Source organism: Lepidochelys olivacea, assembly GCF_965140295.1.
Source record: "Lepidochelys olivacea isolate rLepOli2 genome assembly, chromosome: 2".
NCBI lineage: Eukaryota > Metazoa > Chordata > Testudines > Cheloniidae > Lepidochelys > Lepidochelys olivacea.
The window spans coordinates 153177944-153201796 of record NC_140412.1 but is presented as its reverse complement, the minus strand read 5'-3'; the positions used below and the strand labels follow the sequence as shown (position 1 = coordinate 153201796).

Sequence of the window (23853 nt, the reverse complement as noted above, 5' to 3'; positions counted from 1 at the left end):
CATGCCTATAGGATGCCTAATATGCACCAAAGACAGCCAGGGCAAGCAGGTCAGGAGTGCTTGTGGCTGGCTGGCTGTGTCCCCAGAATACCTAGTTGTTCTGTGGTTCACTGGGACATCAGCAGGGATGTCAGAGTCAGGTTCAAGTCCCTACACAAATTAATATTTTTTATTAATTTTTATACAAAGTGAAACAGTTCCAACAGGAGATTGAAAGATTCCTTCTCCTCCACTGAATACCCAATAGCCTGGTGAGCAGGCCACTTACATGCAAGAGCTGGGTTCAAGCCCATACTCCAAATTAGTCAGACCACTTACTGGGAGATGGATTCATACATTCCATGTGAGTGCTCTAACAACTGAAATATTGGCTATAATGGAGTGGGTCTGGTTGTAGGATTTTATTTTGTTTTCTTTTTTGCAAGAAAGTACTGACTTGGCTTAAGTGCCTAACTCCAGGAAAGGATGTATGGCTAAGAATCATGAGCAGCAATACATGCCTCCCTTCAGCCCATTCATTAGGGGCCTTAGTGTCTGAGGTCAATGGGAGTTAGGCACCTAAATCACTTTGTGGAGCTAACTCTGTATCTAAATACAAAGATCTAATGTTATAACTTCCTGATACATACTGGTATGTGAACAGTGAAATATTTTATATACCACTATGGAATCATTAGATGCTATAACTGGTTACTAACGTAAGAAGCCATTTGAGCATAAAAATATTAACTGGGGAAATTAGTTAGTTATTTGGCTATGCTTAAGCAACTCCTTACTGAACTCAAAGACAAGAGTCACCTCTCCAAGATTAGTAAGATAATAGGACAATAACATCTTTGATTACTTAGGTTTAAGACGGTTAAATTAATCTTAAAGTCTAAACAGACTATTTTGAGAGGTGAACAAATTTTATATAGCAAATAAGAATATGTGGACTCATTTGAAACAGAATTTCAACTCCTGTTAAACTCTAATGGAAATAAAGAGATTTCTCAGAAAGTGGACTGAATACAAGAGTTATAACTCTAACTTTAGAGATGTTCTAAAAGTTTACACCAAAAGTAGAAAGGCAATTATAATCATTCTGCATTAGCAGAAAACATCTTCAGTTTATGAATATGCAGCCAAGACAATCACATGAAGGTTCTGAATCAGTGAAAGGATGACAGTGGCTAGTGTCTGAATCTAGAAAACCCCTGAAAGAGGTGTGCCTTCCTCCTTCCATGAGATTATGGAAAGAGGAGGGAATCAATCTCTCTAAATTTAAAGAGGTAATGGCAACACACTCATTACAACCCATGCCCGTGCTTGCCTGTTCAAGCTGACACCTTGAGAAGCAAACAGAAGCTGCAACACACAGCCAAGAAGAAGAAAGAAGACACACTACAGAATTAAGCAGCAACGTATAGCCCTGCACTGAGTCTCCAATCTGACGACACCACCAAGACTTAGTAACATTCACAGATACTATGGCCAGAAGGGAACATTATGATCATCTAGTCTGAGCTCTGGTATAACACAGGCCGCAGAACCCCCCCCCCAAAATAATTCCTAGAGCATAGTGTTAGGATATAGATATTCAGGCCTGTCTGCAAAGGCCTGTACTCTAAGAATTTAGGTGTATTCTTATCACTTGGCTAGTGATAGAGGTATAAAAGAAAGAATCAAGATCACTGTCTGCTGGTGTAAGGGCCTTCTCTTACTGTGACAGTCTGAGGCCCTGTTCTTAGGCTAAGGCCTTTGGCTAAGCAGCAGAGGCAGCCATAAGCTGGGAAGCGAACGGTCACATCCTCACATTCCAAACTAGTCACATTGAAATAAGGTGCTATTGGGCTGTTAGGCACTATCAGGACAGGATTGTATTCCTATCACCTCCAGAGAAAGGGAAGTGCCTAGAAAATGTAAAAGGAAACTTAGTTTGATAGCATCCTGTCTGGCAAGAACTCACTTATCAATAGCTGGGATGTGAAATCCTCACTTCTGTATTGTTTTGTCATTATAGTTCCCACTTTGCTGTTGTTTGTCTGTATAATCTCTGTCTGGTTCTGTGATTGTTCCTGTCTGCTGTATAATTAATTTTGCTGGGTGTAAACTAATTGAGGTGGTGGGATATAATTGGTTACATAATCATGTTACAATATGTTAGGATTGGTTAGTTAAAATTCAGGAAAATGATTGGTTAAGGTATAGCTAAGCAGAACTCAAGTTTTACTATATAATCTGTAGTCAATGAGGAAGTGACGGGGCGTGGGTGGGCGTGGGCATGGCATGGGCATGGGGGTGTGTGAGATGGGAACAGGGAATGGGGGTAAGAAAATTGGAATCATGTTTTGCTAAAGGGGGAGATGGGAACAGGGAATGGGGGTAAGAAAATTGGAATCATGTTTTGCTAAAGGGGGAAATGGGAACAGGGAATGGGAGTAAGGAAGTTGGAATCATGTTTGGCTAAGGGCAGGAATGGGAACAGGGACACAGGTGTAAGGCTTTGTGGTGTCAGAGCTGGGAAGGAGGATACTAAGGAAGGAAACTGGAATCATGCTTGCTGGAAGTTCACCCCAATAAACATCGAATTGTTTGCACCTTTGGACTTCGGGTATTGTTGCTCTCTGTTCATGCGAGAAGGACCAGGGAAGTAAGTGGGTGAAGGAATAAGCCTCCTAACACATAGCTTTGAGAAAAACATTCCATATTGATTTGAAAATGGTCAGTGATAGAGAATCCATCATGATCCCATAGTAAATTGTTCCAGTGGTTAATTCCTTTCACCATTAAAAATTTGTTTCATTTTCTGTCTGAATTTGTCTAGCTTCAACTTCCATCCACTGAATCGTTTTATACCTTTGTCTGATAGACTGAAGAGTCCATTATTAAATATTTGCTCCCCATGTAGATACTCATAGACTGTAACCAAGTCACTCCTTAACATTCTGTTTGTTAAATTACATAGACTGAGCTCCTTAATTCTATCACTATAAGGCATGTTTTCTAATCTTCTCATCATTCTTGTGGCTCTTTTCTGAACCTTCTCCAATTTATCAACGTCCTCCTTGAATTGTGGACACCAGAACTGGACACAGCATTCCAGCAGAGGTCACACCAGTGCCAAACACAGAGGTAAAATAACCTCTCTACTCCTACTTGAGATTGCCCTGTTTATGGATTTCAAGATCACATTAACTCTTTTGGCCACAGAATAATACTGGGAGCTGATGTTCAGCTGATTATACATCATGACCCCAAATCTTTTTTAAGAGTCACTGCTTCCCAGGATAGAGTCCCCCACCCTCGAAGTATGGTGTACATTCTTTGTTCCTAGATGTGTAGCTTTACATTTAGCCATATTAAAACACGTTTTGTTTTCTTGCACCCAGTTCACCAAGTGATCCAGATCGCTTCGAATCTGTGACCTGTTCTCTTCATTATTTACCACTCCCCCATTTTTGTGTCATCTGCAAACTTTATCAGTGATGATTTTATGTTTTCTTTCACATCATTGATAAAAATGTTAAATAGCATAGGGTCAAAAATTGATTACTGTGGGACCCCATTGGAAACACACCTGCTCGATGACAATTCCCCATTTACAGTTACATTTTGAGACCTGTCAGTTAGCCAGTTTTTAATCCCTTTAATATGTCCCATGTTATTTTTACATAATTCTAGTTTTTTAATCAAAATATTGTGCAGTACCAAGTCAAATGCCTTACAGAAGTATAAGTATATTACATCAACACTATCACCTTTATTGACCAAACTTGTAATCCTATAACAAAAAAGATAAAGTTAGTTTGACAGGATCTATTTTCCATAAATCCTTGTTGATCTGCATTAATTACATTTCCCTCCTTTAGTTCTTTATTCATTAAGTCCTATATTAGCTGCTCCATTATCTTGTCTGGGATTGATGTCAGGCTGATAGGTCTATAATTACTCAGGTCATCCCATTTATCCTTTTTAAAACTTGGCACAATATTAGCCTTCTTCCAGCCTTCTGTAACTTCCCAAGTGCTCCAAGACTTGTTGCACATTAATGGTACAGTAAGCTCATCAGCCAGCTCTTTTATAGTTCTTCGTTGCATGTTAACTGGACCTGCTGATTTTACAATGTCTAACTTTAAAAGCTTCTTTTTAAAATCTTCCAGAGATACTAGGGGAATGGAAAGACTATTTTCACTATATGATGAGACTGTATCATTTGTTTTTCTCCAAATAAAGAAGAAATATTTCTTGGCCACCTCTAACTTTTCTGCATTGTTATTGATAATTCTACCATTTCCATCTAGTAATGAACCAATATCATTATCAGGATTCTTTTTTTCCTAATGCATTAAAAAACTCCTTCTTATTGTCCTTAACTCTGCTGACTGTAGATTTCTTCTTGTGTCTCTTGGCTTCCCCTATCAATTTTCTACAATTCCAAACTTCTATATACTCATTATCAACTTCCCCTTCCTTCAATTTGTTATAACCTTTAAGCTGCCATTCATTTTTATTTCTGAGATCAGTACCTCTTTTTCTAATATAGAATTTGCCTGTGTTGGCTGCAACACTTTTTGAGTTAAGAACTGTAATCTATTATGTTCAGAAATTCCAAGGATGTTTTAGTTCTGGCAGCTGGAGACCTCCAGCATACATCACTAAAATTGAAGTCCCCCAAGATCATGCAGCTTTTTTCCTACATCACTGGTGAGATGGAGTTTGCAAAAGAACTGCCAATGGATTAGATTTATTTTTTTTCTCTTAATGATTAAATGGGATCTTAAAATGCTTAGTAATTTAAGGTATTAACTTCTCCTGACAAGTACAAGATTGTTTAAATAACAGCTATCTTGGTAAACAAAGATAAATAGTGGGATTGTATTTAGATTTAGGATTTTTTAATATTCATAAATTGCTTGCTTCAAGACCATTCCTTACATGGCTTCTTTTAAGTAATTTAATTAAGCTTTCTTCAGATTAACAGGACTTAGTTGAGATTACTCACGTTTTCCCATTTATATACTGTCTAGGTTGTCCAAGGTCAATCAAACAGGATTCTCCTACCCTTAAATGAAATTCCTTTGCCCATTTATAAACAGTTTTAGTTATCTGTGATGCTAGTGATGATATTACTACTGATTCTGGAAATAATATACTTTGGTCTTAACTTAACTAGAGAATAGCATCCCAACCAGGGAAGACCCACTCTTAAAGTATAATCTGTTGAAAGCTCTCCACAGAGAGACATATGGAAGAGATTGTAACTGAAATTTATTGTTTATTTTTTGTTTGGTTCCCCCACTCTTTTTTTATTAAAAGGTCATAGTTAATAATGGTGACTACTTTGTTTGTAATGGTTGTGTGTCCTGTGGCATGGAAAGGACCCGAATGCAACTTAAAAAGTGGGAGTCACATCCCTGAATTGACAGTAAGAAGAGCAATTATTAAACCTTGGTCTACCATTTCTTGTTTTGCTGCACTACAAATTTTTAGTAACTTGGGGGATACCATTACTTGGGACTCCAACTTAAAACACCCCTTCCTACCCCACACATCCATTTCTATGTCCGCAAATAAATAGGGATGCAACTGTTGGTTGGTATAAATGAAGGCATGTAGATGTCTAAGCACCTCATCTGCATGTACAATAAGTTAATTAGATGTCTACATTTTCTCATTTGTGACTGTAAATAACTGCACCTGAAAACCTGTACATGCACTTATTTGCCAGTACAAACTGTGAGCACAAACTATTTAAAAAAAAAAGGGTCCTATTTTCTTTATGTAGTATATCAACACTATAGTAACTGTCAAATTTCAGCTTTAAATGAAAATAGTTGTTGGGTTCTTTTACAGTACTTGCTGTTCTGAACCAAAGTTGTTGATTTTTTTAACTCAAAGAGAACCTCCACGTGTGATATAAATTATGCTCAGAACAGCTGATCAATCAAACTATTGCATCAGGAGTAAGATTAAGAAATATCTGAATTTGCACTTATGGAAAGACTATTGTCTTTTACAATGTGTATGTACATCAACTGGCACTCAACAGGGATCCCAATCCTGATGGGGACTTTTGGGCACTACTTGTATATAAATAAAAATAATCTTAACACTTTTTCTTTGGGAATCTAATATGCAATCACCATTTATTTATTGATGATGACGTTAGTTCCTAGATGCTATGTTATCTAGTGTACTTTACAAATGGCCATTTTCAGCTCCACCAACTAAACAAATTGTTGGAGTCTGAATGACATGAAATCATTGCAGTACATTGTAAAGCAATTAAGGAACATGTACACTTTAAATATCTGCATTTCATTATACTTCTTAAATAATAAGTACAAGCAGATAAAAAAAGGCAAACACTACCCATGTTAGGTCCTTTTAATTTGTCTAGTCCATCCCTTTTTCAAAAGAAGTGGATGAGAAAATGGTCAGCGAGTCCCTAGGTAGGTCATAACACCTGGATTGATATACTCTCCTGACTGTAATGCAGATCCATTGATCTAGCTAATACAGTGTGGAATCCCTTGCTATATTTATTTTGACATTGAACTAAGCACTGTGACCCTGACCTTGGCTGTTTGCGCCAATCTGCTAGTGCAAAGTGGACCTACAGCCAATGGAGACTGCCACAAAATAAGGGACTCAATGCAGGAGGATCCTCAAGTGGCATACAGCAGCCATAAAGGCTTTTATGCCATATCTCTTCCCTGTGGGTAGCATACAGTGTGTGGCCTGGGGAAAAGAGGGCTCAATACACAATGGGGCCTTAGATTCAGTGTTGCAGCACCTAATTTGTAAGTGGCCCGCAGTCCAGTGGAAACCACAGCCCTGAGTTAGGTACCCAGGCTCACTATAAAATGCATGGGGAGAATAAGTCCCTAAGATTGGGATTCACAAAAACCAGCATGCTAAGCAGAGTGCTGCCTAAGCTAGCCAGTAGGAAATACTGAGAAGAGGGGCGTGGCCTAAGCACCATCCTGCCAACAGAATGAGGTGCTTCCCTCTGCTTGGGATCTACAGGTGTGAATCTTCTCCTCAATGAAGCCAAGTCTGTTCTTTATTGCAAAGAGAAGGACTGGCACTCCTTTTTACCCAATAACCCACTGGTAAGAGAACTCACCCAGGATTTTGCACAGCGAGATTCAAACCCATCCTCTGCCTGAAGCAGAGGAGGGATTTGAACTCAGGTCCTCTACTGCCAAGGAGAGTGTTTACAACCAATGAGCTGAGGGGAGGTTCTCTGAATTACAGCTTCTGAGGCTGTTCCATTTTTTATAAAATAATTAAATAATCATTAGAACAGGGATTTGAACCCAGGTCTCCTCCCTGCCATGTGAATGCCATAACCATCATCTCATAACTCTTTTTGGCCCAATGACTACTTAATTATTTTATTAAAAGGTGGACCCTCTTCAACAGCAGAGTTTCAAAAAGCCTCACTGCAGAGACCTGGGTTCAGATCACATCAAACAGAGGAGGGATTTAAACTTGAGTCTCTCACATCCAGGACACTACTCTGCTAAAAATTGCAGTGTAGAGGAGGGAAAGTACAGTTTGGGCATGTAGAGAGCTATGTAGGGTATACACCCTCAGGTTCTGGCATGTCTTTATTCTGCTCACCTAAGCAGTGCCTCACTATTTACATTGCTATTTATACCCATTCTGGGAGGGCATGCAGTGTCTGTATTCTACATGCTGCCATAAGCGTCGACAAAGCCAAAGAGATCACTACTTCTTATCTCAGGTTTAGAGTAGCAGCCGTGTTAGTCTGTATCCGCAAAAAGAACAGGAGTACTTGTGGCACCTTAGAGACTAACAAATTGATTAGAGCATAAGCTTTCGTGGGCTACAGCCCACTTCATCGGATGCATAGAATGGAGCATATAGTAAGAAGATCTATATATATATACATACATAGAAGGTGGAAGTTGCCATACAAACTGTAAGAGGCTAATTAATTAAGATGAGCTATTATCAGCAGGAGAAAAAAACTTTTGTAGTGATAATCAAGACGGCCCGTTTAGACAGTTGACAAGAAGGTGTGAGGATACTTAACATGTGGAAATAGATTCAATATGTGTAATGACCCAGCCACTCCCAGTCTCAATTCAAACCCAAGTTAATGGTATCTAGTTTGCATATTAATTCATATTAATTATCTCAGTTCTCCCACTGACTGGTGTTAATAATTTTGTGCGCTTGACATTCTTTATTTTGGAGCAATGCCTCACGCAGATATTTTAGGCGGCAGACAAGTATCATTTCCCAATTTTACATACAGGATAATGAAGAGGATGCATATAATCACTTCTGTCAGAACTAGGAATAGAACCTAGGTGCAATATTTTGTGCTGTTTGTCTCAGGAGCTGCAGCACAGAGGGCACAGGCTAGGGAGGGGAGCAACAATGGCATTAAGCCATCTTTATGTTTTCCAGAATGTGGGCTGCTCTGGACACCCCCCTCCAGCCTGTTCACACCTTCTCACTCCCTTTGGCTGTGCAGGCAGCAGTATAGGAGTCTTTTCACCAGTTTTACAATGCCTACACTGGGAGAATTACCCAGAGAATTACCAGGGAGCTGCTCTGCTCCCTTTAAAACACATGGACTCCACTAGAGCAACATAAAGGGGCTAAAGCAGGGGCTAGAATCTAGCCCTGAGTCTCTAATAAGGTAGACTCAAGTTTCATTTACTTGTCACAGACAGTATATAGATTTGGCACATCCTTAGACCCAGTATAGCTATCTGTAACCACTAGGCCACATTCACCTTCAGACCCAGGAATACAATCAAGTTTCTGTGATTCCCATCAGGTGTTTACTGTTTAAGAAATAGCTGTGTAACCTACTGACAAAGTGTATTTCTTATTCCCTTTGAGTTGCTGTTGCACATGGAGTTTAACAGTCTACTACTGCTAACAGTTACTTGTTTAGCTCAAGTACTAGAGTTCTGTGGGTTTAAAAACTGACCCCTCCTAAAAGATAAGGTCAGGATAACAGTACGTAATAGAGATGTGTTTTGATCGAACCAACATGTAAAAGGAGATGGGTGATAACTAGCCACGTCAGGGGGCAGTAACTAACTATGTCAAAGGGACAATACTAACTTGTTTGTATCGGGCTATAAAGCTGTACCTCAGAGGGAGTATCTTTGTCTGATCTAGGAAGGAATGGAAAGTCCCGTCGTTCACTGAGCTGGTCCATTGTTACAGGCATACTTGTATTGGTGGTCTGGTAGAAACTGCGGGATACTAGTACCGTGCTTCATTGACAATAAACCTGGCTGGGTGCCTTCATCCCTTAACATATCTTGTCATCATTGGGCAGTTCGCTCGAGGTCTGCTGTGCCAGCTGTCTGCACAGCGCTGGGGCTGCACACAGAGGGAACACACACACACACACAGCCAAACATCTATCAACATATAACCACACCTAACTGTAGGATCACCTGGCACCACTAATGATCCAACCATGCTATTAAAGTAAGAAGGAGGCAAAGGAAATTTGTCTGAGCAACAAGGTGATTTCTTGTTCCTGCTGCACTGGGATTTCCTGCTTGTGCCTGCTTCCTGTTCCCAACCCCATTTCTGATTCCTGCTTGGCTTCTGCCTCACCCCGGCCTTCGCACCTGTTGACATTGTGCTCTGGCTCTAGGATTGCCAACTTTCTACTCGCACAAAACCAAACACCTTTGCCCCGCCCCCTGCCCCACCTCTCTTCCAAGGCCCTGCCCCTGCCCCACCCCTTCTCTGAGACCCACCCCCGCTCACTCCATCCCCCCTCCCTCTGTTGCTCACTCACCCCACCCTGGGGTGCGTGAGGGGGTGAGGGCTCTGGCTGGGAGTGCAGGTTCTGGGGTGGGGTCAAGGATGAGGGTTTTGGGTGCATGAGGGGGCTCCAGGCTGGGCAGTGGAGCTGAGGGATTGGGAGTATGGGAGGGGGCTCCAGGCTCAGGGAGGGGGTTGGGGTGTGGGAGGGGATACGAGCTCAGGGCTGGGGCTGCGGGTTCCAGGCTGGGCGTAGAAATTAGGGGTTTGGGATGTGGGAGGGGGCTCTGGGCTGGGATGGAGGAGGTTGGAGGGCAGAAAGGAGATAAGGGCTGGGGCAGGGGGTTGGGGTGCAGGAGGTGTGAGGGCTCCGGCTGGCGGTTCAGACTCCGGGTGAGACTGGGGATGAGGGGTTTCAGGTGCAGGAGGGTGCTCCAGGCTGGGATGGAGGGGGTTGGAGGGCAAAAAGGAGATCAGGGCTGGGGCAGGGGGTTGGAACATGGTGGGGGGGTGAGGGCTCTGTCTGGGGGGGTGGACTCTATGGTGGGGCTGGGGATGAGGGGTTTGGGGTGCAGGAGGGTGCTCTGGGCTGGGATCGAGGGGTTCAGAGGGCGGGAGGGGGATCAGAGCTGGGGCAGGGGGCTGGGGTGCAGGAGGGGTTCAGAGGTACAGGCTGCAGGCAGTGCTTACCTCAAGAAGCTCCCAGAAGCAGTGGCATGTCCCTCCTCTGGTTCCTATGTGGGGGTGCAGCCAGGCGGCTCTGTGCGCTGCCCTGTCTGCAGACACCATCCCCGCAGATCCCATTGGCCGCAGTACCCAGCCAGTGGGAGCTGCAGAGCTGGCGCCTGGGGCGGGGGCAGCATGCGGTGCCCCCTGGCTGCCCCTATGCCTAGGAGCCAGAGGAGGACATGCCGCTGCTTCCAGAAGCCACGCGGAGCCGAGCAGGGAGCCTGCCTTAGTTCTGCTGCGCCACCGACTGTACTTTGAATGGCCCAGTCAGCAATGCTGACTGGAACCACCAGTGTCCCTTTCCGACCAGATGTTCTGGTCAAAAAATGGACACCTGGCAACCCTATATGGATCCATGCTTGATCCTTGCCTCTCCTCCACTTCCTTACCTTATGCCTCACTTCCAACCATGCTCTGACCCAGGTCTCTGACTTCTGACTCTGGCTTGACCCTTGGCTCTGGAATTTGGTATCTGACCCTGGTTCTGACTCTGGCTTGACCCCTGGCTTGGGTGCTGACTTTGGCTTCATTCCCCAACCTGGGCACCTGCTCTGCCCACTAGACCTGACTCTGCTCTGACTACTAGGCCAGACGGCCTACATCCCAGCCCATAACAGTTTTCTCATGCTTTCTCACATATTCATCTGCCTGTGTTTCCCAGTACTGAGGAGTTAATTGAAGTTTCATTCTGAATTAACTGCTGGGGGGAGACAATACGCTACAAGAAATTAAAGGGTATCTGTTTTCCCTCCGATAATTTGGAGAGTAGGTACAGTGGACCATATTAAGACCTAGTGTAAGAGGATACAACTTCCAATTACACCTTGTTATGCCAGGTCTAAATTTGGTGCACATTGACCACAAGCATCAAAATCAACCAGTAAATTAATATTTTCCCCCTCAAAATGATGGAGAAGAACACAATAATGTATGTCATGAAGAGGGATTTATAATCCTAGAAGCAAACAAAGGGGCTCAGGAAATCATTGTATGTCATACAACCATGAAATGAGTGTAAAGACTGTGCCTTGTGGGATAATCATATTTAATGTTACTCAGTCGACCACAAAGTCACATAAACAACAATTAAATCAGTGAGTAGGATGAAGAACCAACTGCTGGCATCCAGATAGCAGACACAGCATGTTAGAACATTCAGACAGACAGCCCTAGTTGCGCAGATCATGTTTTGAATTATTACTATTCTATGTTACAGCACTTAGCTACTTATGTTAGACTCTTTAGAAATGCATACTATAAGAAGAGCAGTTACAATGCCTATATTTAGATTGCTTAACACCTTCCATTAAAAAAATTCTGGCTTTTTTTTTTAACATTAACATCTCCATGCGTTGCAGTAGACTTCTAAATATGACACAGTACGGGAGGCACATTTTTGCTGTCGCCATGAAAATTATTTAGATTGGGCTGCATTAGGAGCTGAGAAAAAATCACCATGTCCCACGACTGATTTGCTCTAGAGTTTGCCAGAGGCTGACTCTTAATGAGTCATTGATGAGAGAGAGACTGGAATCCTATCAACATACCATAAGGTAAATTTATGAAAAAACAAATGTCTTTAAAAGCAGTTTGATATATTATGTCAAATTATTTTCATTAGATCAGGTTTTTTCATGATTACAACATTCTTTTAATGTTTTATATCCCTAAGTTACTGATGTACTCTCAACTTTAACTCTATCTTAATGTAATTTTCTGCCTGGGAATATATATAGGGTGTGTAGACAGACAGACAGACCCACTACATAGACCAGGGATCAGCAACCTTTGGCATGCAGCCCGACAGGGTAAGCCCCCTGGCCGGACCAGTTTGTTTACCTGCTGCATCCGCAGGTTCGGCCGATCACAGCTCCCACTGGCCGCAGTTCACCGCTCCAGGCCAATGGGGGCTGTGGGAAGTGGCATGGGCTGAGGGATGTGCTGGCTGCTGCTTCCCGCAGCCTCCGTTGGCCTGGAGCGGCGAACCGTGGCCAGTGGGACCTGTGATAGGCCGAACCTGCAGAAGCTGCAGGTAAACAAACTGGCCCGGTCACATGCATCCAATGAAGTGAGCTGTAGCTCACGAAAGCTTATGCTCAAATAAATTTGTTAATCTCTAAGGTGCCACAAGTACTCCTTTTCTTTTTGCAGATACGGACTAACAAAGCTGCTACTCTGAAACTACAGAGTAACAGTGTACTTCAGAATTCACAGTGACACCCTGCAGTGGTGTTGATTACAATAGTTTGAATAGGTTTGTAACATGTATTCCTAACTGCAGAGGTAGTTAACTGTAACCCCCTCGGCTTTAGAGAGTATGGCCCCTTTAAATCTTTGTCCTGAGGCAAAGACAATGCTGATTGTTCCAGGAAGAGGAAGTGCCAATGGCATGGAGTCAGGGAGAGTGACAGGCCCTATGTGTATGCAGCTCCAGACAAGAGCCTGCAGCAAGAAGGCAACCATATAGTGAAGCAGCCGAGAACCTACCCAAACCACGGGAGGGACAGAGTGGCCGACAAGGAACGCCCCAGAACAGGAGCCAGGAGGAGCACCGTGCCAGGGAGGAATCACCCAAGAAGGAAAAACCAGAGCTGAACCCGGTATCACCATAACCCAGAGCTGTATGGGGCCATAAGTACTGGAGCTTGTGACCTTGCATTGGGAATAAGTAGCGAGTTAAGAAGGAAGGTTGTCGCTTTATGTGGGTTTGCAGAGAGTGACAGAAGAGGGCATCAGAGGGTTTGTTGGAGAAATTTGATCGGTGCTGAAGACGGCCAGGCCAATTCGAAGATTCACCACTGGACTGGAACTCTGCCCCTCATTCCAGAACTCTGAATGTAGACGCATTGCTCGATGTCTGCCCTTTCATACTGTGGTACCACTGGGGCCTTGTGTTGGATGTAATCCTGTTCTACTGCTCCCCTTATGTTCCCCCCTGTTGTTTTTCTCCATTTCCTATATTCCATTGTGTGTGTCTGTTTACTCGGGGTGGGTGGGGGTTAGAACAAGTGCCCTTGGAGGTGGAAGGAGGTTTCCCTGCTGCGTTCCTTCACATACACTTTTCTTGGCTAGAACTGCCTGCAGAGCAGACTCCATCTTGGCCACAAGGGTGCTAAAAATACATAAGCACTAGGTACCTAGGAAGGTTCTGGAATTTCTGTCACTGGAGGTTTTAAAGAACATGTTAGACAAACACCTGTCAGGGATGGTCTAGATAACACTTAGTCCTGACTCAGTGCTGGGGACTGGATTAGATGGCCTATTGAGTGTCCTACCTTTCTATGATTCCGTGTAATAGTTAAACTTTGTCTCCCTCAGAGGCTATACAGTTGGAGGCTGGCTTTACACACAGAAAGATGCAATGAAAAAAGTGGCAGGTTTCAGAGTAGCAGCCGTGTTAATCTGTATTCGCAAAAAGAAAAGGAGTACTTGTGGCACCTTAGAGACTAACCAATTTATTTGAGCATGAGCTTTCGTGAGCTACAGCTCACTTCATCGGATGCATACCGTGCTGTAGCTCACAAAAGCTCATGCTCAGATAAATTGGTTAGTCTCTAAGGTGCCACAAGTACTCCTTTTCTTTTTAATGAAAAAAGTCGGTACCTTTTTCATAGATGCATAGATTGCAAGGCCAGGAGGCACCATTGTGATCATCTAGGCTTGCCTCTTGTATAACACAAGCCATAGAACTTCCCCAAAATAATTCCTAGAGCATATCATTTAGAAAAGCATCCACTCTTGATTTAAAAATTTTCAGTGACTGAGAATCCACCATGACCAGGAGTGGATTTACCATGAAACAGTGATGGAGGGGCCGAAAATGCAGAACAAATCTCATCTGACAACCTGCCCCCGAGTCCCGTCCGGCGGCGCAGCAGGGCTCAGGCAGGCAGGCTACCTGCATGCTGTGGCCGGTGGCCCCACGCTGCTCCCAGAAGCGGACGGCTGCTGGCACGTCTCCACGTGCCCCTGGTGGGGGGGGAGGTGGCGCCACACACTGCCCCCTCCCCGGGCAGCGCACAGAGACTTGCTGCCCCCTCCCCACAAGGGGCGCGCAGAGACATGCCAGCAGCAGGGCTAAGGCAGCTCCCTGCCAGCTCTACCGCCCTCCTTCCACACTGACACGCTCCCAGAGGCAGCCGGCATGTCCCTGTGGCCCCTGGGGCTGTGTGTGTCTCCGCACACTGCCCCCGGCCCGAGCACCGACGCAGCAGCATGCGGAGACCCCCTGACCCCCCACCCCCGGGAGCTGCTGCTGTGGGGGGTGTTCTTTGGGAGCTGCGACACCTGAGGTAAGCGCTGCCCCCCTGCCCCCCTCCCGTATCCCAACTCCCTACCCCAGGTTAAAGCCGGCACCCCACACCCAAAACTCCTCCCAGAGCCTGCACCCCTCACCCCCTCCCACACCCCAACTCCCTGCCCCAGCCCAGAGCCAGCACCCAAACTCCCTCAGATGTTCCTGTTAACTGCTGGAAATGGCCCACCTTGATTATCACTACAAAAGGTTTTCTTCCCCCCAACCCCCCGCTCTGCTGCTGGTAATAGCTCATCTTACGTGATCACTCTCCTTGCAGTGTGTATGATAACACCCATTTTTTCATGTTCTGTGTGTATATAAATCTCCTCACTGTATTTTCCACTGAATGCATCCGATGAAGTGAGCTGTAGCTCACGAAAGCTTATGCTCCAATAAATTGGTTAGCCTCTAAGGTGCCACAAGTACTCCTTTTCTTTTTGCGAATACAGACTAACATGGCTGTTACTCTGACATCTAAAAAGCATTCAGAACCTTCAACAAAATGCTCAGCGAGAAATCGGAGAAGACCTTAGCCCATAATCTGAACCCCAAAGTATTTGGTGCCAAAGATTCTTTTTGGAATGTCATCCAGGTGTTTCACCCCTTCCTTAAGATGAATTTTGCAGCAGACTATGCCAGAATGTTTCAACCATTTTCCACTAAAGATGAAATTTCAAATCTCAAAGGGGAATTTACTGCTTACACAAATTTGCCTAATCCTGACAATGTGAAACTGGATGTGCTGGCTTTTTGGAACAGTCATCAAGACACACTTCCCAACTTCAGCAAAATGTCATGTTGAGCTTTGAGTGTACCCCCTGGACCTGTTGATGCACACTTTCAGAGTTGAACTACCTCCAAGACAGCAAGAGGCTCAACAAGAGTGAGGATACTTTCAAGAAAATGATGCGTGCATATGCAAACCAGGATTTCTGGGAAAAGTACTAGCTCTGAGAGAGACAAAATATACCTTTGTACATTAAAAAAAAGTTTCAGTTATACTGTAGTAAAATGTGTATACTATGAAAGATATTATGTGTATGTTTGGGGGGGGTCCCCAAATTTTTTCCTAATTTTTAATTTTTAACCTGATTTCATTACAGTTTTAATATCTGGAAAATAAAAACTGAAAAATTCCTGGATATTTTTTTCTTTACAAATAAAAACTGAAAACACTGAACACTACTTAAGCCCCTGCAGGAGTCAGAAACTAGGCATTCTGCCAGTGGTTAGAGCATCAGCCAGGATGTAGGAGACCCTACATTTGAATCCACACATTGCCTGATATGGAGCAGGGACTTGAAGTTCTGTCTTCTACCTGCCAGGACAGTGCCCTAATCACTGGGCTATAGGTTATTCTGGGGCAGGGCTCAAATCTCTCCTACTGCAAGTGTTCCATTGTGTAAAAATAACAAAATATTCATGGAGCCAAAGACAGTGTGAGAGTGACTCTATAGTCCACTGGTTAGGGCACGCAGGTGGGAGACCCAGATTCCAGTCACCATGCTCCAGTGATTAATTATTTATATGAAGTGGTACAGCTCCAATGGGAGAGACAGCGAGAAACTTACCTCATAGACCAGTGGTTAGGACAATTTCCTGGAAGGGGGCAGACTTAACTTCAGGTGCCTGCTCCACGTCACACATTGTGGCAATGTGAACCTGGTCTAGGTTGCCCACATCCTGAGTGAATGCTCTAACCACTGCGGTAAAGATTATAAGAGATCTCCTTCTTGTTTTTTGAGAGAACATGCATTTAGGTACCAACTCCAGGAGAGGGTTCATGGTTGTGAATTCTAAATGGAGGGAGGCACCTCCCTCTGTCCTGGAGTTAGGCACCTAACTTCCCTTGAGGGGCAAGGCTTAGGCCTCCCATCTCCTCAGCATATCCTATTGGCTAGATCCCTACCCAACATGCTGCCTTTTGTGAATCCCATTTTTAAGTGCCCAACTCTTCCCATGCATTGTATAGGGAACCTGAGCACCTAACTCAGGGCTGTAAATTCCACAAGGCAGCAGGGCACCTAAACGTTAGATGTTGCAACACTAAGCAGTCCAGCAAAGTGCTGAAGTCAATAGGAGGTACTCATAACTTTGCAGAATTAGTCCTGAAGCAGTACTGGATTGTACTCAATTGCCATTGGACTGTATTCAATTTCCCTTTTGCATTCACCTTTCAAGATGGTCTTGCTATTTGGTCATTACTTACCCCTCCTTATCTAGAGAAAGGAAACAAAATTTGAGGCTGTGCATTTAGTAGGGTTTAGACCAAAGTCAAACTCTGGCACAGAGTGATTTGCCAAGCTCTATAGAGAAATAAAGGTCCTTTTCATTGAAACTTCATAGAATCAACACCAAATGTCACACATATATGCATATTTGTGACAACCCTTATTTCTCTCGAAATAAGACTTATTTGTAATAACTGATGGACACAAAGTCATTCTAATTCTGTCTTCAGATGTAGAGAGACATCCCTGAACTGATTACACTAGGGCAGTGTAGGGCGTGGCTACACTGGAAACCTCAAAGCGCTGTCAAGGGAGTGCTCCCGCAGCAGCGCTTTGAAGTGCGAGTGTGGTCGTGCGTGATAATCCACCTCCACGAGGGGATTGGCTCCAAGTGCTCCCAGTGTGCTTGGAGCCTGTTTACACTAGCGCTTTAAAGCTCTCTGACTTGCTGCACTCACAGGGGTGATTTTTCACCCCCCCCGAGCCAGGAAGTTAGAGCACTATAAAATGTAAGTGTAGCCAAGCCCTAAGGAAGGTTTTCTTTGCACCCATGACGGCTGGGAACTTGCTTTTCCTTTTAAAATGACAGTGTGGACTTGGCAAGCTGGTCAATCTTAATAGGTCCTGCAGGCCACATAAATACATAAATCAATCTAAATTTGGCCCGTGGGTCATAAATTTGGTATTAATAGAAGTTCTGGCTATTTGCAGGTAGGGAAACAACCCTGGGGGCCATAGCTGGACCAGCCCTGTGATGCTCAATTATAGAGGGAGCAAAGAAGGAATTAGATGTGTTAAAGCACCTTTCCACTGAAAAATTATCCTAACCATTGATATTAATATTTAAACTAAAATTAGGTCCAGCTGTCACTGTTTTATTAATGCTTCACTTTATAATACAAGATAAAGTAATGAATTTATTTTTTTAAAATTTCAGAATTTATTTTTTTAAACTCTTCAAGACAGGAACTGTGTCTATATGCATTCAAACAGGTCCTAGCACAATGGGACCACAATCCTGAGTGGCACAGTAGCTCTCCAATATAAATAAATAATAATAGGCTCAACTGATTCTTAATTCAGTTTTCTGCTGGTGTAACTGAGAGAAGAATTTGCTGTACTGATGGATATAGCATTCAGGAGAGTCCTGTCATCTGAGAGCAACACCCCAATGCAGCAAGCAAAATAATGCTAACAAAAGTTTCATGAAATGCTCATTGTACTGCTTAGGGGGATATAGTGTATGTGTCTGTTTTTAAACAGTTGAAATTTCTCCACTCTCATAGTCTTTTGGCCCAGAGGCTTTGTACTGCTGAGAAATGTCATGTGCTTGCCACTGACATTGGTGAATTATTAAAAAATAGTTTAGTAAAGTATATCAAACAGCTAGGTTTATTATGAGGGTTAGGGATTTTCTGGAGGTGAAATACTATTCACACTAGTGGTTAGGCTGCCATTAGTAGATATAGTGGTATAATAAAAATCAAGATTAAGGGTGAAATTCAATGGGCCAGATTCTCAGCTAATAAAGTTGGTGTAGCTCCATTGACTTCAGTGGGCCTATGCCAAGTTACACTAATTGAGATTTTGGCCCAATGATGTTAGTGGTGAAGCAGGGTTGTATTTGTCTCTGGGAATTCAATATTTGATAAGAATTGTTTCTTACTAATATCACAAAATAGCCAGAGAATCTGAGTGAGCCATTATATGGATTTAAAAGGAAAATTCTCAGGGAAGAAGTTTCCCCCCAAGAATCTTCTTAAAAAATATACAAAGAAATATAGTCCATGCACAAGTCTCTAAGGTGAAAGAAACCAGACTATTTCTTAATACCCCTGCAGTATGCATAAACACTAGCATAACCATTGGCCAACTCTTAGAATTTAACTGTTTCTATACAACACCTCACCTTCTTTCTGCTGCCTTGTGTAAATCCCTTGGTGCCTGTACTTGCATGGTATAGTGAGGGCTTAAAAATTTACATATTTATAAATATTGTCTTATTAGAGGTGGAAATGGCAGTGATACCCACAATTAAGGTTGCCTAATTCTTGGCATTACAAACCCTTGTTTTTAGTGGCTTATAAACTGTGCCAATTTCCACGCTGTCTTGCCCTAACAGGCTGAATATTTTGTAAAGTTTTATTAAAAACCGTTCAAATATTTCTAAAATGGGGACAAGTGAAGAATAGGTAATTTTGCCAATGTTAAAAAAAATGGCCAGTTGTTTCTTTGAAGAGCTGTAGCATCTCAATGCTTTTGAGCAGGGGCCTAAAAACTGGCAGGAGTACGCTAGTGGGCTTAGAGAGGTGCTTTTCACTGTTCCTGTGAAAATCTAGCCAGACTGGGCCAAGTTATTAGCCTCTGAAAATCACCATTTGACAAGCTGAGCTGAGTGTGTTAGAGGCTTCCTCCTACAGTCGCCAAACATACCATCTAGTCTTCACAGTTGTAAAGAAACCTTGAAAATATGCAAACTGAGTCCACAGAAAGCTTGCAGTAAGAGATGTCTGCGATGTATGAACTGCCACATTAATCTTTATAGGGTATGTCTATTCAAAGACACAATGGGTCTTACTTGCTCCAGTGAGCCCTACTGTTGTAAAGGGGACTATTCAATGCAACAAAATTAAGTCTATTTACAGGACTGCAGGCTTGGAAGTTGCTGCTTCATCTAATTGCACCACAACAGAGAGTGTGGGGGTGTAAACATGTAGGTGTGTGTGGCCCTCCCTCTCTGTCAATCTCCGAGGGAGGATATGCCTTTTGGCTGTCACACCCCTGGAATATCAGTTTTAGCCAAGAGGGAAGTTACCAGTCTCGGGGATCAATCCCTCCGGCAGGGTTGAGCAGTGAGTAGTCCAGGGGCCCAAGCCCTCAAGCAGAGGTGAGCACCCAATGCAGTGTAGGAGGCTCAGGCAAGGGGTGAGCACCCAACACAGTCTAGGAGGCTCAGGCAGACGGTAGATTCCCACAGGCCTCCTGGCTGAAGGTGGGGTGGCTGCCATCCCGGGGTGGGATGGCAGAGGCAAAGGGGACACAGGCCCACCCGACTCCATTGCAACCCAGCCCAGGGCCCTACAGTGGCAGAGAGGTCTGCCACTGGGTCAGCAGGGATCCAGCTGCAACATGCTGAACCGGATTCAGACAGCAACCCAGCCGGACCGCAGCTGACTGTCCCTGGGCCACTTCCTACCCTTCCCTCAGGGTGTAACTGGATCTCTGGGTTGTCCTCCATCTCTCCTGGGTGCACTGCTAGTGGTAATCCCAGCCACTCCTCAGCATCAGGCACGTCTGGTAGCTCAGGCAGTTCGGATGAATCCTTGGGGCAGCAGAAGTCCTCAGCAGGTTCAGGCCCCAGCAGCAGGGTGAAAGCATCTGCCTCCCTCAGTGGCTTCCCCCAAGCTGAGCTACAGTCTGCCTTTTTTTACTTCCGGTTCCTATCCCGCCCCTCTGCTTCCAGCATGGTAGGCGTGGGGGCAGAGGACATCTAGCCCTCCCTCACTGTCAATCTCCAAGGGAGGCCACACCTCCCTGCTATGGGGAGACTCCTACTGACAAAACAAGAAATAAGGGTAGAGTAGAGTATAATACTCTGGGTAACCCAATTTATCCTATCATGGCCACTTTACTATATCTGCAAACCCAGACACTGTATAGCAGGAGGAGAAGAATGCAGTAGGCCTAGTTTACCACCCAAGCACATACACTATACCTACTGGTGTAAAGTGCTGAAGGGCCCTCCTGACTCTTCCCTCCACCACTATTTCTCCAGCGGGAAGAATGGACCCTACTGCTGTCCCATGGGTGAGGGAGGGAGGACCAGCTGCTACCCCTGCTGATCTTGGAGTGAAGGCCACCCCTTCCACTATCACTTCAAGAAGGGGTTTGGGTGGGAGTCATAGCATGAAGGCAGGACTCCAAGCACATAGCCAGTGGGAGGCTCCTTATGTCACAGTGTGACCAGAGCCCCAGATTACATTAATTTTGAGTCTCAAGCAAATATAGGATTGTGGCACGTATTCCAGTTATGTCACACATGAGGTTTTAGCAGTACCTTGTGGTCTATTGTACTGAAATATGTAGAGATATCCAACAGTATGGATATGGAGATATTACCCGTATCAGGCCATGAGAGGTGATCTTTTAGTGTTGCCAAGGTTGCCGCTGTGCTGTTTCCTGGCATTAAGCCTGATCATGAGGCAGGGTGCCCCAGATATCACATACTATAGCTTGGTAATGGCTACTTCCTTGATAATTTTGCTCAGATAGGGGAAATTGGAGATGAGCCGGGGCGGGGGTGGGGGGAGGGAAAGGAGCGAAGTCTCCTACCTGCCACATTCATTAAAATTTTGTCACCCAGCTGGTAGTGCTGCTCCAGCCTCAGAGGCAGAGAGGTGCTGAGCTGTTGGGTCTCTTCCTCCTGCCCACAGAGAATGTCAGTGGTAGAGGAGCTTGGACTGCTACTGCTGCCAGCTGACAGAGGCTGCATTGCCTCTCCAGGGCTCCTTGCACACTGCGTGTGGGGGAGGGGGAATGCCCAGGAACTGGCTCTGGGGCTGCCATGGGGAGGGGGTATGCCAAAGAGCTGGTTCTGAGGAGGGAACAATGAGCTGTGGTACTGCGTTGTTCCAAGTGAATGAATACTTTTCAGAAAGACTATTTTAAGGAGCATATGAGGCGATGATACGCTGATCTCGAAGAGCCTCAGAATTTTCAGATTCTATAAGACAAATCCTCAGTTTGCCAATCCATTTGCAGCAGCTAAAGCTGCAGCCAGTGAGAAAAGACAGAAGTTAAGTCAAGCTTTTGAACATATTGAAAGCAGCAATGTCACGTCCAGATCAGACCTCTTAGGAGGCCCTTTTGCCTGTGGATACACCAACTCTTTGTGGATTTTCAACAGATATTACAATGGAAATAGATACAACATTTGTGTAAGCAGGTTAGTAAATTTCATAGCCTTTCATAAAGACAAATTATTAATATGAAATTATAAATATTCAAAATTCTTACTGTCTATAAAAATGAAAAGCTAATAGCTTAATCAATATTGAAAAAGTGTTGCAAGATTTTCATCTTTTTCAGGTGCTTCTGATACCAACACCCACTGTGAATCTGAGATGATGCTGTTAATTCAGGATGGCAGTGATACCAAGTTTCTGGTTGACAATATTCTATCTGTTAAAAGTAATCAGGCTAATAACAATACTGAAGTATTCCCTGAGGAATTCAACAAGGCGCCACTTTCCATCTTCACTCTGCTTGCATTCCTTCCTTTAAAAGAGATCTTGAAAGCTTGTGAACATATTTTCATTGCTGTGAAAGAAGCAAGCGGTTTGGAGCCTAGATCTGTATCTTATGAAATACTCGATATCTCCAAAGAGACTAGTAACAAAGGGCCTATGTTTCTTAACAGCACAAAGAAACTCACATCATAGATCACATCAACTAGTGAAATTTCCCTTTTGTTGCCTCACAAGTTTAGAGTTGAACATGATCCTGGCAGGCAGCCTAGAAATTAATCTGAGAAGCAGAAGAGATACTTACAAAGTTTAGGGTCAGCCCTCACTTCAAAACTACTCTCAGACCCACAGATTTCAAAGAGGTTTTACAAGTCTGTGAAGAGTTGGTCTGATGAGTATCCCCACCTCTAGTATAGCTAAGCAAAAGATGTTGCATTTTGTTTTGTGTCAGGTTTCAGAGTAGCAGCCGTGTTAGTCTGTATTCGCAAAAAGAAAAGGAGTACTTGTGGCACCTTAGAGACTAACCAATTTATTTGAGCATGAGCTTTCGTGAGCTACAGCTCACTTCATCGGATCCATACCGTGGAAACTGCAGCAGACTTTATATATACACAGAGAATATGAAACAATACCTCCTCCCACCCCACTGTCCCGGTATTGTTTCATATTCTCTGTGTATACATAAAGTCTGCTGCAGTTTCCACGGTATGCATCCGATGAAGTGAGCTGTAGCTCACGAAAGCTCATGCTCAAATAAATTGGTTAGTCTCTAAGGTGCCACAAGTACTCCTTTTCTTTTTGTTTTGTGTGTTCACTGTTTCCTCTCAAGCAGTGTAGAACAAATGCCAGTGATGCCTGAGATCATGGGATGGGATGAAAAGCCAGGAAAAAGACAATCCTGGACATTTGGCAAAACATTTTAACAGTGAATCACCCAAGGCAGTGCTTATGGACCACCTAAACTTCATGAATGTCAATTCTTCTGTTAAGATGCTGTTGAATCACCAAGACATGAACCTTCTGATATCAAGAGAAGTTGAGGCTGAGAAAAAATGTAAAATAATACTGATATTCCTCAACATAACAAAAGTACTAGCTTGACAACAGCTTGCTTTTTGGTGTTCCAAAGTTGAGATGGAAGGGAATTTTCATCATACAGCCAAACTGATCTCCAAGTATAATCTTGATCTCAGGACATGGCTGGAAAATCGTCATGGACACATTCATTTAGTGACATATATAAGCTGACGTCCCAAAATGAATTAATCAGGTTCTTGCATATGGTGCCAAGAACACAATTTGTGAAGACTTGAACAAAATCCAAGTTCCTTGGCATTTTTGATGACACAACACATGATGTCAGCCATCAGAAAGGTTAGTTGTGGGATGTGAGATACAACGGTGAAGGCATTGAAAAAGAAAGATGATATCCATTGTTGACGCATAGTCAAAGAAAGGTAAAAACTTAGCAGATGAAATTGTAAAATGTATCTATGTCTTAAGACTGGATGTAAACAAAATTGCCTTTCCATCATATGATTTTGTATGCAACATGTCCAGACAGTTTGAAGGAATGCAAACTCATGTGAGCTCA

At 43.7% G+C, this 23853-nt stretch overlaps 1 protein-coding gene across 2 annotated transcripts in view; it reads right to left on the bottom strand.

Annotated features, from left to right (window-relative positions):
* The window catches only part of GABBR2 (gamma-aminobutyric acid type B receptor subunit 2), an 844982-nt gene that overhangs the window by 684314 nt on the left and 136815 nt on the right, over nt 1-23853 (bottom strand). The gene's annotated exons all lie outside the window — the stretch shown is intronic.